Raw genomic sequence first — 14115 nt, forward strand, 5'->3', positions numbered from 1 at the left:
GATATCCAATTTCTGGTCAAGGTGAGATGAATGATATATAGTCAAAAATCTCTTTAAATTATAAATATTGACCTAATGCATTCAGATTCTGCTCACATGTTTGAAATGTTTCCTACTATCATCAGCCAAGAAGAAATCTTAAGATTTCATTAATTGTAGATTTTAAAGGTGATATTCAATTTCTGGCCAAGGTGATATGAATAATATATACCGGCAGTCACAAATATTGACCCAAAGCATTCAGATTTTGCTTACACGTTTGAAAGGTTATTTACTATCATCAGCCAAAAGAAAATCTTAAGATTTCTTTATTTGTTGAGTTTATAGGCGTTATCCCATTTCCGGTTGAGGGGATATGAGTAATAAGATAGTAAAAAATCTCTTGAAATTAGAAATATTGACCCATAGCATTAAGATTCTGTTCACAAGTTCGAAATGTTATTTGACAAGGAGAAATCTTAAGATTTCATTAATTGTAGATTTTATAGGTGATATTCAATTCCTGGTCAAGGTGATATGAATAATATATAGTCAAAAATCCCCTAATAATTAGAAATTTTGACTCATAGCATTCAGATTCTGCTCACAAGTTTTAAATGTTATTTACTATCATCAGCCAAAAGAAAATCTTAAGGTTCCTTAATTTGTCAAGTTTATAGGCGTTATCCAATTTCTGGTCAAGGTGATATGAATAATATATAGTAAAAAATCGCTTAAAATTAGAAATATTGACCCATTGCATTCAAATTCCGCTCACAAGTTTGAAATGTTATTTACTATCAGCAGCCAAGAAGAAATCTTAAGATTCCATTAAATGTAGATTTTATGGGTGATATCCCATTTCTGGTCAAGGTGATATAAATAATAACATAGTAAAAATTCTCTTAAAATTATAAATATTGTGTGATAGTGTTCAGGCTTTGCTCACAGGTTTTAAATGGTGTTTACTATCATCAGCCAAGAAGAAATCTTAAGATTTCATTAGTTGTAGATTTTATAGGTGATATCCCATTTCTGGTCAAGGTGATATGAATAATATATAGTAAATAATCGCTTGAAATGAGAAATATTGACCCATTGCATTCAGATTCCGCTCACAAGTTTGAAATGTTATTTACTATCAGCAGCCAAGAAGAAATCTTAAGATTCCATTAAGTGTAGATTTTATGGGTGATATCCCATTTCTGGTCAAGGTGATATAAATAATAAGATAGTAAAAATTCTCTTAAAATTATAAATATTGTGTGATAGTGTTCAGGCTTTGCTCACAGGTTTTAAATGGTGTTTACTATCATCAGCCAAGAAGAAATCTTAAGATTTCATTAGTTGTAGATTTTATTGGTGATATCCAATTTCTGGTCAAGGTGATATGAATAATATATAGTAAATAATCGCTTGAAATGAGAAATATTGACCCATTGCATTCAAATTCTGCTCACAAGTTTGAAATGTTATTTACTATCAGCAGCCAAGAAGAAATCTTAAGATTCCATTAAGTGTAGATTTTATGGGCGATATCCCATTTCTGGTCAAGGTGATATAAATAATAACATAGTAAACATTCTCTTAAAATTAAAAATATTGTCTCATAGTGTTCAGGCTTTGCTCACAGGTTTTAAATGTTATTTACTATCATCAGCCAAGAAGAAATCTTAAGATTTCATTAATTGTAGATTTTATAGGTGATATTCAATTTCTGGTCAAGGTGAGATGAATGATATAAAGTCAAAAATCTCTTAAAATTATAAATATTGACCCATTGCATTCAAATTCTGCTCACAAGTTTGAAATGTTATTTGCTATCAGCAGCCAAAAGAAAATCTTAAGGTTCCTTAATTTGTTAAGTTTATAGGCGTTATCCAATTTCTGGTTGAGGGGATATTAGTAATAAGATAGTAAAAAATCTCTTGAAATGAGAAATATTGACCCATAGCATTAAGATTCTGTTCACAAGTTTGAAATGTTATTTACTATCAGCAGACAAGGAGAAATCTTAAGATTTCATTAATTGTAGATTTTATAGGTGATATTCAATTCCTGGTCAAGGCGATATGAATAATATATAGTCAAAAATCCCCTAATAATTAGAAAATTTTGACTCATAGCATTAAGATTCTGCTCACAAGTTTGAAATGTTATTTACTATCAGCAGACAAGGAGAAATCTTACGATTTCATTAATTGTAGATTTTATAGGTGATATTCAATTCCTGGTCAAGGTGATATGAATAATATATACCGGCAGTCACAAATATTGACCCAAAGCATTCAGATTTTGCTTACACGTTTGAAAGGTTATTTACTATCATCAGCCAAAAGAAATTCTTAAGGTTCCTTAATTTGTCAAGTTTATAGGCGTTATCCAATTTCTGGTCAAGGTGATATGAATAATATATAGTAAAAAATCGCTTAAAATTAGAAATATTGACCCATTGCATTCAAATTCTGCTCACAAGTTCGAAATGTTATTTACTATCACCAGCCAAGAAGAAATCTTAAGATTCCATTAAGTGTAGATTTTATAGGTGATATCCCATTTCTGGTCAAGGTGATATAAATAATAACATAGTAAACATTCTCTTAAAATTATAAATATTGTCTCTTAGTGTTCAGGCTTTGCTCACAGGTTTTAAATGTTATTTACTATCATCAGCCAAAAGAAAATCTTAAGGTTCCTTAATTTGTCAAGTTTATAGGCGTTATCCAATTTCTGGTCAAGGTGATATGAATAATATATAGTAAAAAATCGCTTAAAATTAGAAATATTGACCCATTGCATTCAAATTCCGCTCACAAGTTTGAAATGTTATTTACTATCAGCAGCCAAGAAGAAATCTTAAGATTCCATTAAATGTAGATTTTATGGGTGATATCCCATTTCTGGTCAAGGTGATATAAATAATAACATAGTAAAAATTCTCTTAAAATTATAAATATTGTGTGATAGTGTTCAGGCTTTGCTCACAGGTTTTAAATGGTGTTTACTATCATCAGCCAAGAAGAAATCTTAAGATTTCATTAGTTGTAGATTTTATAGGTGATATCCCATTTCTGGTCAAGGTGATATGAATAATATATAGTAAATAATCGCTTGAAATGAGAAATATTGACCCATTGCATTCAGATTCCGCTCACAAGTTTGAAATGTTATTTACTATCAGCAGCCAAGAAGAAATCTTAAGATTCCATTAAGTGTAGATTTTATGGGTGATATCCCATTTCTGGTCAAGGTGATATAAATAATAAGATAGTAAAAATTCTCTTAAAATTATAAATATTGTGTGATAGTGTTCAATTCCTGGTCAATATATAGTCAAAAATCCCCTAATAATTAGAAAATTTTGACTCATAGCATTCAAATTCCGCTTATAAGTTTGAAATGTTATTTACTATCATCAGCCAAGAAAAAATCTTAAGATTCCATTAAGTGTAGATTTTATGGGTGATATCCCATTTCTGGTCAAGGTGATATAAATAATAAGATAGTAAAAATTCTCTTAAAATTATAAATATTGTGTGATAGTGTTCAGGCTTTGCTCACAGGTTTTAAATGGTGTTTACTATCATCAGCCAAGAAGAAATCTTAATATTTCATTAGTTGAAGATTTTATAGGTGATATCCAATTTTTGGTGAAGGTGATATGAATAATATATAGTAAAAAATCTCTAAAAATTAGAAATATTGACCCATTGCATTCAAATTCTGCTCACAAGTTTGAAATGTTATTTACTATCAGCAGCCAAGAAGAAATCTTAAGGTTCTGTCCACAAGTTTGAAATGTTATTTACTATCAGCAGCCAAAAGAAAATCTCAAGATTCCATTAAGTGTAGATTTTATGGGTGATATCCCATTTCTGGTCAAGGTGATATAAATAATAACATAGTAAACATTCTCTGGAAATTATAAATATTGTCTCATAGTGTTCAGGCTTTGCTCACAGGTTTTAAATGTTATTTACTATCTCCAGCCAAGAAGAAATCTTAAGATTCCATTAATTGTAGATTTTATAGGTGATATCCAATTTTTGGTCAAGGTGAGATGAATAATATATAGTAAAAAATCTCTTAAAATTATGAATATTGACCCACTGCATTCAGATTCTGCTCACAAGTTTGAAATGTTATTTACCATTTTCGCCAACAGGAGATTTTAGGATTCCATTAAGTGTAGTCCTTGTGTAGGCCCCTAAATGCAGGGGTAACGACCTGTACTATCTGTTAACGTCTTTTGGTATGGCGCGGCCGCTTGTCGTGCCACTGACCTTCCACTCTCCTGGCAGACGTTCGTTCCACCAAACCACAGCGCCGGTCCAAAAGTGTGAAATGGCAATATAGCATTGTCAAAGAACCGAACGATGGTCATGTACTATATTACCAAATCAGACAGCACAGTAAAGTTATATAACTGTTTGCGTGACATGTAATAACGCCAGAGTAGAAGATGACGTAATGGTATGTCATTATTGACGTCATGTTGCCACTGGTCGAATCGCGTCTAATTATTTTTCTTTATAGGATACACTACTGCTTCACTGCAACTGCAGGTAAATCCTGCATATTATATTCCTGTCTGAATCATACCATTTAAAACAATCTGTCTGTCTATCATAAATTGTCCGTCTTTTTAATCACTTGCAAAAACTACATATACATTATTTCTATTTTCGTCAATGGGTATTTTTTCAGAGTTTCGTCAGAATTATCTAGGATATAATTTTAGGTAGAATGTCCTTAATAACGCAGTTACGTAGCGTTTGTTGTTTAACGTGGCACTCAGCAATATTCCAGATATGTGTTGTTTAACGCCTCGTTTAACAACATCCCAGCTAGATGACGGTGGTCTGTATATAATTGTGTCAGGACCAGACAATCCAGTGATTGACATCATAAGCATCGATCTACACGATTGGAATACGATCATGACATGTTTAATCAACCAAGTCAGCAAGCCTTACCTCTGATCCATTTAGTCGCCATTTCCGACATGCATAGGTTGCTTGAATTCTTACCTGGAATCCTCTGGGGTGGTCAAGGTGTTGTTATCGCCTAATCCGAGAAGCTAGGTCAACAGCGCTTAGTACAAGTAATTCTCAGGCCAGAGCACAGAGCAGTAACATTAGTGACCAAGGTAGAGTTCACAGAGATGTTTTGCCATTTTCAGTAAATGTTTTTTTTACTACCTCCGATTTAAGTTTTGTACATGATGTCGATATATGATTTGAATTCCAATGTATGATATATGAAAAGTATTATGTTTTTGTTTGTTTGTTATTCAACGCTGCACTCAGCAATATTCCAGCTATATGACGTCGGTCTGTATATAATCAAGTCTGGACCAGACAATCCAGTGATTGACATCATGCGCATCTATCGACGCAATTGGAAACAATGACATGCATCAATCAAGTCAGCGAGTCTGACCCCCCGATTCCGTTAGTCGCCTCTTACAACAAGCATATTCGCCTTTTAGGGCAAGCATGGGTTTTTGAAGACCTATACCACCCCGGATCGTCATGGGTTTCAATGTATGATAATAATCTTATGATGATAGTTATTGACACCTTACCATGAGTGTCATATGCTATATTTTCGTCCTTACACTGAATTCAACCAGGGTTACTGTAATGGGTTGGGGGTGGGGGACGTGGTCAGGATTTCTTAAGTCTCCATCGCAACCGTCAGGTTCAAAGAGATAGTGTAAAAGAAGAGATAAAAAAAATAAAATATAACAAATAACGGAAATCTTTACTTGTTTTTGTAGTTATTTATGGCAGTTACCATTGCAATATATCAATAAACTAGCTGCAAGACGTAGATCTACTTTAATTTAACCCTTATCAGTTTTGACAGTTAGATGATCAATTTCTACAAATTTTAAGTTTTGTTTAATTAATCTGCTTGAAAGAATAATTACTAGACGCAAAGGAAGAGTCAATAATGCTGCAAGGTAATTATTATAAAAAAAAACCGTTATGTACGTTTATAGAATCATAATAATTTTTCTAAAAAACTCGTGGGGCCGAAAAACTACAACTTACGTTGAGTCTGTTATTTCTACAACTGATTTGGAACGAGATTGTTATCACGGTGACGTCACTTCCGGAAATACATGTAGCAGAAGACACCAACATTTAGACCGAGAAGAATGCGATTAATCACCAAATATAAGATGTGACAGTAATTTAGATAGATGTAATCTACCCAATAACATGGAAAGTGTTTATGTAAGCATTTTGAAAAACATATTTTTACTTACGTGAATTTAAAGCGTGAAACAACCTGGGAAAGAACTACACAACTTTTGATGACGTTAGCGCCAGCAGTTCGCGGGACTATTTGAGCCGATCACTGAAGATAAACTACGACTGTAGAATATTACTCGGATACATTTGATCTTTCTTATGCCTACAGTATACATAATTTTACACACAAGACGTGTATGTAATAATAAATAATCATATCTTGAAGAGCTATAAAAACTCGGAAACGTGGGCGAAAACCAAAGGTCTCAATGGTTTATCACAAACCCGACTCTCCAAATCATACGAGTTTATTCAGATGGGAGACAAAAATACAAACTAGGATTACAGTGGAAACGAAATGCGAATTACCCGAAAAAAATACAAACGAAATGCGATTCAAATGCGATAAAAAAATAAAATAAAATAAACATAGTGGCGCAAGTTAATTCTGCTTTTCGTTATCGCATTAACGACCCGTGCTTGAATGGCATATTTGTTTGAGCATACACTCTGCATATGTTTCTGCAAGTTATTAAGAAGCATGAAATTGAGGGTCCATTCCATTAAACCTGAACTGCATGTAGCTTTCTTAAATATAATACGTCAACATCAGAGAATAATCAGTCTAGATTATTTGCCGAAACAGATTCCATGGGTGTAAAAGACAACTAGAGGTGAAAATTATATGAATTAGTCCATGCGCCAGACCAGTTATTGGTACCACTTGGGGTACGCTTTTTTAAAAGTAAAATATCCACAGATGAAAAAAAACACACTTTAAAAACAATCAGAGACTGTAAATACATAACAACTTTCGTTCGTTGACAGACCAAACTGAAACCGGTTGCAAAATCTGGTTGCGCATGAATATTGATATATGACCAAATATGGGCATTGTTGACATGTTTATGCATACGCATTAACAACATGCGCCTGCTGTTCTGTTTGCAAACAAACCAGCACCGACGCTCAAGATCCTTTTGGAAGAAAGTCTTCAACTTATGGTAATTCAAGCGCCATGTTGTTAGTACGCAGGACACCGATAAGAAAATTTGAAATGTCACATTAGCGCCGCGCTTTGAATATCGGACCAACAGTCGGTCACACTGCCGGGGTCCTGTCTTTGCAATCAAAATGGTTCGGTTTTCTTGATCTATCAGCTGAATTTATATCATGTCCGTACCATTTTGGAAGAGGGAAATCAGACTGTTTGCCAAAGACATTCATGTTAACTGTACCACCCTTTACTGAAGACGTGAAAATCAACAAACTCAAGTCTGCTTGCATGTCAGTGACAGCTTCGAACGATCAAAGGGCAAGGTCGCCACCGGAATAAGAAAAGACAACCGCGATCCACTCACAGCGTTTTACGCTAGAGATAGGGAATGTTACTGTTCACATTTGGGATGTTTGGGGCCACAAAATCAGAAGTCAGGCACACCTCCACGGAGTTTTCGAATGATTTTTATCGGAACTGTGAACTTTAAGTGATCTGGTCGTGCTGTCGTGTTCGTTCATTCATGAACAACACCTACCGAAACAGCGCCACAAAATACGCTTCAAAGGGGACACCGATGGCACAAGTAAGTCTAGATATCTGTCCAGATAGTTTAAACAGACTTCATTTCACCACGCTTATCCTTTTACGTTAAATCAAATTGAAAGTTGCGAAAATGGTCGGGTGCGTCACGCTCAAGGGACGCGCTCGATCGGCAGTCGTACATTGTAAATCGATTTATAGATCTAGCTCGATTATACGTCTGTAGGAGCTCTATGCATAACTTATATTGAATGCAAACCGAATTTGATGCGTGTGACTATCTTGTTTGGTTTAATAAAGTGTTTGTAAATATCTCTCGTTCTCATGAATTTCTTCAGTTCTGCCTTGTAATCGCAAAATGAATGACGTCTCGCGATTTTTTATGAATGAAAAAAGTAGTCCCGGTGTGACAGAGGTCACGGTTATCCAATCAAAACGAATAAAACAAGGTCAACCTTGTACGACACACGTGTGACGTACGGATTTAGTATCTTACCACCTGTATCTTCACCACGTGGGTAATAAAGTAATAAGGTAGTCATGTAGGCCATCAGAGGTCAAGAGGTCACGAAATATGACCGCTGCCTAAAATCTTACCACCTGTCAATACACTGCAGATACCACATCAATGAGACTTTCTCATCCCATATGGGTTATAATTGAAGCCAAGAAGTAACCAAGTCTATTAAAAGTCTGTAAAAGTGGAATTCATTGTCTTTTGTGTAGTGGTACAGAACGATTTTTGATGCAATTTCAGAAAAAACACGCAAAATTGTAGGAAGTTGGCCTGCTAGAAATATATCACTCCAAATGATAACAAACAAATTCTAGATGTATTCAGTACTGACATTTTGCCACCCTAGGTGGTACCGCTTTATAAAAATTGGGGTATGGCTCATGGACTAAATAGATAGTCAAAATCAGAGATGACACGAAAAGGGTAAGGATGTCCTGTCCTACCAGCAAGACGTGGGACTCTGACGTACTGCATTTGACGTGTTTTCCAAAGCCGAAAGTGAATTAAGATTAAACCGGAAGCTCCTCTTCTGTTCTTATGAAGGTAGCTGGGTGAATGGGGGTGTATATATTGGTCTGGTTAAAATAGCTAAAGGCCTAGGACCTTGTGTCGCTTTCAGTTTCAACTGATCAGTAATTGCGTTATCGATTGTGAGGTCTACTGCTATGATTTGAATGTCAAGATACATAGGACCTTCTGGATTAAAATTTTGGGGATGTTTTATTCATGTGTTTTACTTAGCCGCTTTTATTTACTCTAACCACCAATGACCTCATTTTAGCAGAGATTTCTTATGATTCTGGAAATCGTTTCGTCGGTTAAGGGATGGTTCTGTGTTTGCAAATAACTGTAATGATTTACCTAGTTTTCACAGAAAACGTTATTACATAAGCATAATAGTTAACAATAATATATTTCTTATGCAATAGATGTGATTCCCGTGGGTGTCAGTACGTGTCCAAATGAATTCCATCTTACAACCCTGAACATGAAGAGGAGTCACTGTAGCCTGATATTCACTGCATACCAAACGAATGATCCCAGAAGGACATTGCTTTTGAGTCTAAACATGTCTAGGTTCTGATCATAATTGACCTGATCAACGATAAAGTCTCTATCTTTGTCGCTGAAATAAGTGTTTTGATTTTAAAGACAAATCATATTATAATTATTATAAACAACTTAAATACATTATTACCTTGATATAACTATTTAGACGCAGTGCATAGTTGGATGGATGAAGGAAAAACATATACATGAACACATTCATTTTGTTTACAATTACAGTTTTGTAAGTAATAACTGTTTACAATTCTAGGGAAATAATTTTGCCATAAGACTCTTCAGTGTTGACATTGACACGGTAACACGATATCTTAGGGGAAGTTTCACATGCTTATGCTAAATTTAAGATATATGAAGTTCCAAAACACACTACCTGGGAACGAAATCTTGGCTCACATGTGGGGTAATATATTGTCGCTGTGCTGATAGTGTTGTCGTGTACCTCTAGGGTCATAAACTGCAGTTCAACAATCCCTTAAGTTTAACGCGTATCACCATGTCTTTATACTTTTTATAACATTCCAGTCCTAACATGACTAGTCTAAACGGGGAAGTGTAATTCACCTCATGCATGTTACAGGGTTCAAATTCCTGACGAAGGTAGAGTGGAAGTGCTGTTTGGCAGAACAGAAAGGTTAGATTTCAGTTGCTTTTAATCGTGCCTAGTCTAAACATTGAGAATCGCTAAAAGTATCTTATATTGTTACAACTCGTTCTATCCACCCTTATCTGATTTATTCATCACCAACAATGACCCTGTCCTGCTACAAAGTTCTTTTAAAAGTAAAAACTGCTCATCTACTAATTCATTGCTGATAAAATCTCAAGTCTAGTAATGGTAAGATAGATTTCTCTCCTGTTATACTTGCATCGCTGTAATACAAGGTGAGTGAGTTAACATTTAAAGTCACATCGGCAACATTTCAGCCATGTAGTGACTACTGTAATACAAGGACTGTTCTGAAGCGTAGTCCGTTCAAATGTTGTAGTTTTTCTCGCTTCTCATATACTTTTATGTCTGACGATATGTATCATCATTCTCGTGTACTCGCCACCGTTGCATTTCTGACAGTTTTGATGTGTAGGTTCTCTTGCAAATGCTTAGTTTACCTTTAGACGGACACTTAGACAGACGCGCGTGCGTGTGTGTGTGTGTGTGTGTGTGTGTGTGTGTGCGTGTGCGTGTGGCTGCTTGTACTAGTCCGGACTGATGCCGATTTTATAGTGCTAGCCCATTGAGATACCATGCCGCAGTTTAACATGAATACCCCACTCAGATACAGTATACTGACTCCGAGCCGACCAGTGCTTGTTTAGCCACATATTTTAATGCCGAGCGCCAGGCATTGTAACACCAAGTACCATCTTTAAACGTATTTTGGTATGACGCGGACGGGGATCGAACTCCGACCTTCCGCTCTCCGGGCAGACGCTCTACCACACGACAACGGATGCGGTTTATCAAAAATAGAACACCTACACTTAACTCACATATAACATAACATGTGCCCCTTATCTAGCAAACTGCCATCTCATATCTGGCTTTGATGATCAGACTGAATACGTTTGACACAGTGAAACATCGAAAAGCTCAGTTTGTGGTAAGGTGGTTTAAATTGGGGTCAGAAGAGTCGAAGATACATTCGGCATTACTAAATTTCATTTGAACTTTAATCACTCAAGGCTACACGGCATAGCATTATGAGGTAGTTATCAGAGATCTATATTCAAGTACATGTCGGCAGATTAAACTTATTGATTATTTGACAGCAACATCTAGAGATTTTTTTAATATAATGTTTTTTAGACTTTTAAATAGATTTATTATATTGAACATTGAAGGCCTCTTTAGATAATATATTGGCAATAATTTCCTTCTTATATCTACAAAGTATTCGCAAACAAATAGACAGTGATACTCGTCTCCAATACAGGAGTTTCCACTTTTGGCAGACCTGACAAAATCACAAACAATCGCAAACACCCACAGTCGTAATTGATGAGTGACGTAATATAGGTTGTGTCTATTAATTTCAGTATTTAGTTATTTACACCAGAATACCTTAATTATAACAATAAAAGACAATGCACTCATAACCCCAAGGGGCCCGTGAAGGTCCGGGGTCGAATAGGCCTTCATCAACCTGTGCTCGCCGTAAAAGGCAACTATGCGTGTCGTAAGAGGCGACTAACGGGATCGCGTGGTCAGGCTCGCTGACTTGGTTGATGCGTGGATAGATGCGCATGATGTCAATCACTGGATCGCCTGGTGCAGACTCGATTATTTACAGGCTGCCGTCATATAGCTGCGGCGTTAAACAACAAACAAAATGACAAACATACCCAAAGGATCTGCCCGGAAAGGGTAACGTTTACAGTAAACATCACTATATCATGACATAGTGTCTACAGGCGCGGTAGTTGTGACGTCATGGCAGAGTAGAGTAGTGGCACATGACAAGGTGTGTTATGATAAAGCATTGACAATATAGTCACTTAGTAGCGCCACCTATACTAGTCCGTCTGATAACACCGGAGTAGGAAAGCCTATATGGGGGTAACAAAGCTGACGATTTTGAGTTCAACATATCTCCTCGGATATACGGTTGCTATAGTCACGCAGTTGTTCTGTGAGCCCAGTTACATCGTAGTACATTACCGGGATTGCTGATCTAGCTACATGTTAAAATCATGCAGGAAGACGGAAACTTTCACAATGATTAACTGGAAAAAATGTATACAGCTTAAAGCTCTTTTGATAAATAACTACACATACGTTAAAATTGTCATTTGTAACCACGAGAAGCATAAGAAAATTTATAATTATTAAACATGCACAGGAAACAGAAACAGACCCGATACGTGCTCACAAATTGATACGAAGAAAATAGTATGTTTTAGCATAGTATTATCATTAGTATTGTTTTGTTCTTTATAAAAATTTTTTATCTAAAGCTTAATGTGGGGTTCCAATGCAGATACAATCTAATGGGTGACAACAGTACATGATCATTGTACATATGCATGTTTGGTTTGGTTTGTTCTGGTTAATTTACATGCCACAGAAGTACTGCTGTGCGGTGTCAGGCAACAAACACTTACTTATTTTCATTCAAATTGTGTGAGTGGCGGGTGCTACCAGGAGGGCAGGCCATGGTTTATCTTTTCGCCTGGTAGCATCAGTGACTCCTTTGCTTGTAATCTGCAGGAGGCACGGCTGTGGAATCCCCACGTGCACAATTGCATGGTGCATGAGTGTGAAGAGGTTCTTTGAGGTGGACACGTTTGACGCGAGAAGAAGGTAGGGTATTATTGTCTCCGACGTTTTGCCTTATCCGCCTAGTGGAATCTGTTTCGGCGAATAAGTTGTTCATGAACGGAAACTTGAGAATGTACTAGCCTTTGCAATCATCCCTTGCCAAGTGAATAACTTAAAAGGGGGCAGTACAGTGGTTTCTAACACCGTCCAAATCAGATGCTGGAGTCAGTTAGCTGACTTACACAACTGTGTGTGATGAAAGACTTTGTAAGCGTCACAAAGGCCACAGAAATAGACTTTGAGGATATTGCTAGAATAATCTCAGAACTCTGATAGGTTGGAGAACGTTCTTTATTCAGGTGCCTGCGTTACAAAGAACATTCGACTATTATATAATTACAGAAAGTTGGTTGGTTGGTTGGTTTGTTGTTTAATTGTTCAGCAATATTCCAGCTATATGACGGCGGTCTGTAAATAATCGAGTCTGGACCAGACAATCCAGTGATTAATGTCATGAGCCTCAATCCACGCAATTGGGATCGATGACATGACATGTGTAATCCAATAATTACAATATGTTACAATGACAGTGTGTGCGTGTGCGTGTGCGTGTGTGTGTGAGTGTGGGTGCGTGCGTGCGTGAATCCGGATTCTGATTTCTAGGAGATCATACGATTCTTGACATTTAGCATTTGCTTGGTCTGAGGTATTTATCTGTTCGGACATAAATAATGTATTTTATACTGAACCGCAAAAGAAACGTCACCCCAAGTAACAGTGCCTGAAAAGTTGTCATTTAAATATGAAAGTTGCTAAAATTTCACATTAGTTTGTCCGGAAAAATGAAATTTGATGATAGAAAAACAATAAAACCGATCGACCAAACGCATCACGGCAACGGCCATGGTAACCCGATGTACGTGAGTTCCGTGCAAATTGAAATGCACATGCGTTCCCCCATTTCTTGCCCTATTAAAATCCCTCCTGATCGGATAAAATTCATTCTTTTTTCAATTTCTACCACATGTCAAGATTGACAAAAAATCAGCGACACCAAGCCCTTGGACGATTGCTAGCTGGACAAACCGCCTGGCAGGTAGCCGATGCATTTCAAGTCCACGTAAGGACCATATACATGCTCCAGCAACGGTACCAGACACCCAACACTACAGATGACCGACCACGTAGGGGAAGACCAAGGGTCACCACCCGATGTCAGGATCGTCAGATTGTGCGACAGCATCTTCAAGATCGCTTTGTTACTGCTGCGGAAACAGCTTGACAGACCAGAGGGACACACCAGCGACACATTAGAGCAGACACCTCCACTGTCACAGGCTACCCCGAGGACACCTTCTGACGCCGCGTCATCGCCGGGACCGTCTTTAGTGGGCAACACAGCACCAGCATTGGCGCCACCAGTAGTGGAGAAGAGTCCTCTTCTCAGACGAGAGCCGTTCCTGTATCTTAACAGCAGATGGCAGAGAGAGAG

At 36.8% G+C, this 14115-nt stretch overlaps 1 long non-coding RNA gene across 1 annotated transcript in view; it reads left to right on the top strand.

Moving 5' to 3' along the window:
- LOC139480576 (uncharacterized) overlaps positions 1-14115 on the top strand; it is a 40272-nt gene that overhangs the window by 11965 nt on the left and 14192 nt on the right. Inside the window, exon 2 of the long non-coding RNA XR_011654425.1 lies at positions 9945-9998. This is a non-coding gene — a long non-coding RNA (uncharacterized lncRNA). The remainder of the gene's footprint in view (positions 1-9944; positions 9999-14115) is intronic.

Source organism: Haliotis cracherodii, unplaced genomic scaffold (genome assembly GCF_022045235.1).
Source record: "Haliotis cracherodii isolate W230 unplaced genomic scaffold, xgHalCrac1.p SCAF_4, whole genome shotgun sequence".
Lineage (NCBI taxonomy): Eukaryota > Metazoa > Mollusca > Gastropoda > Lepetellida > Haliotidae > Haliotis > Haliotis cracherodii.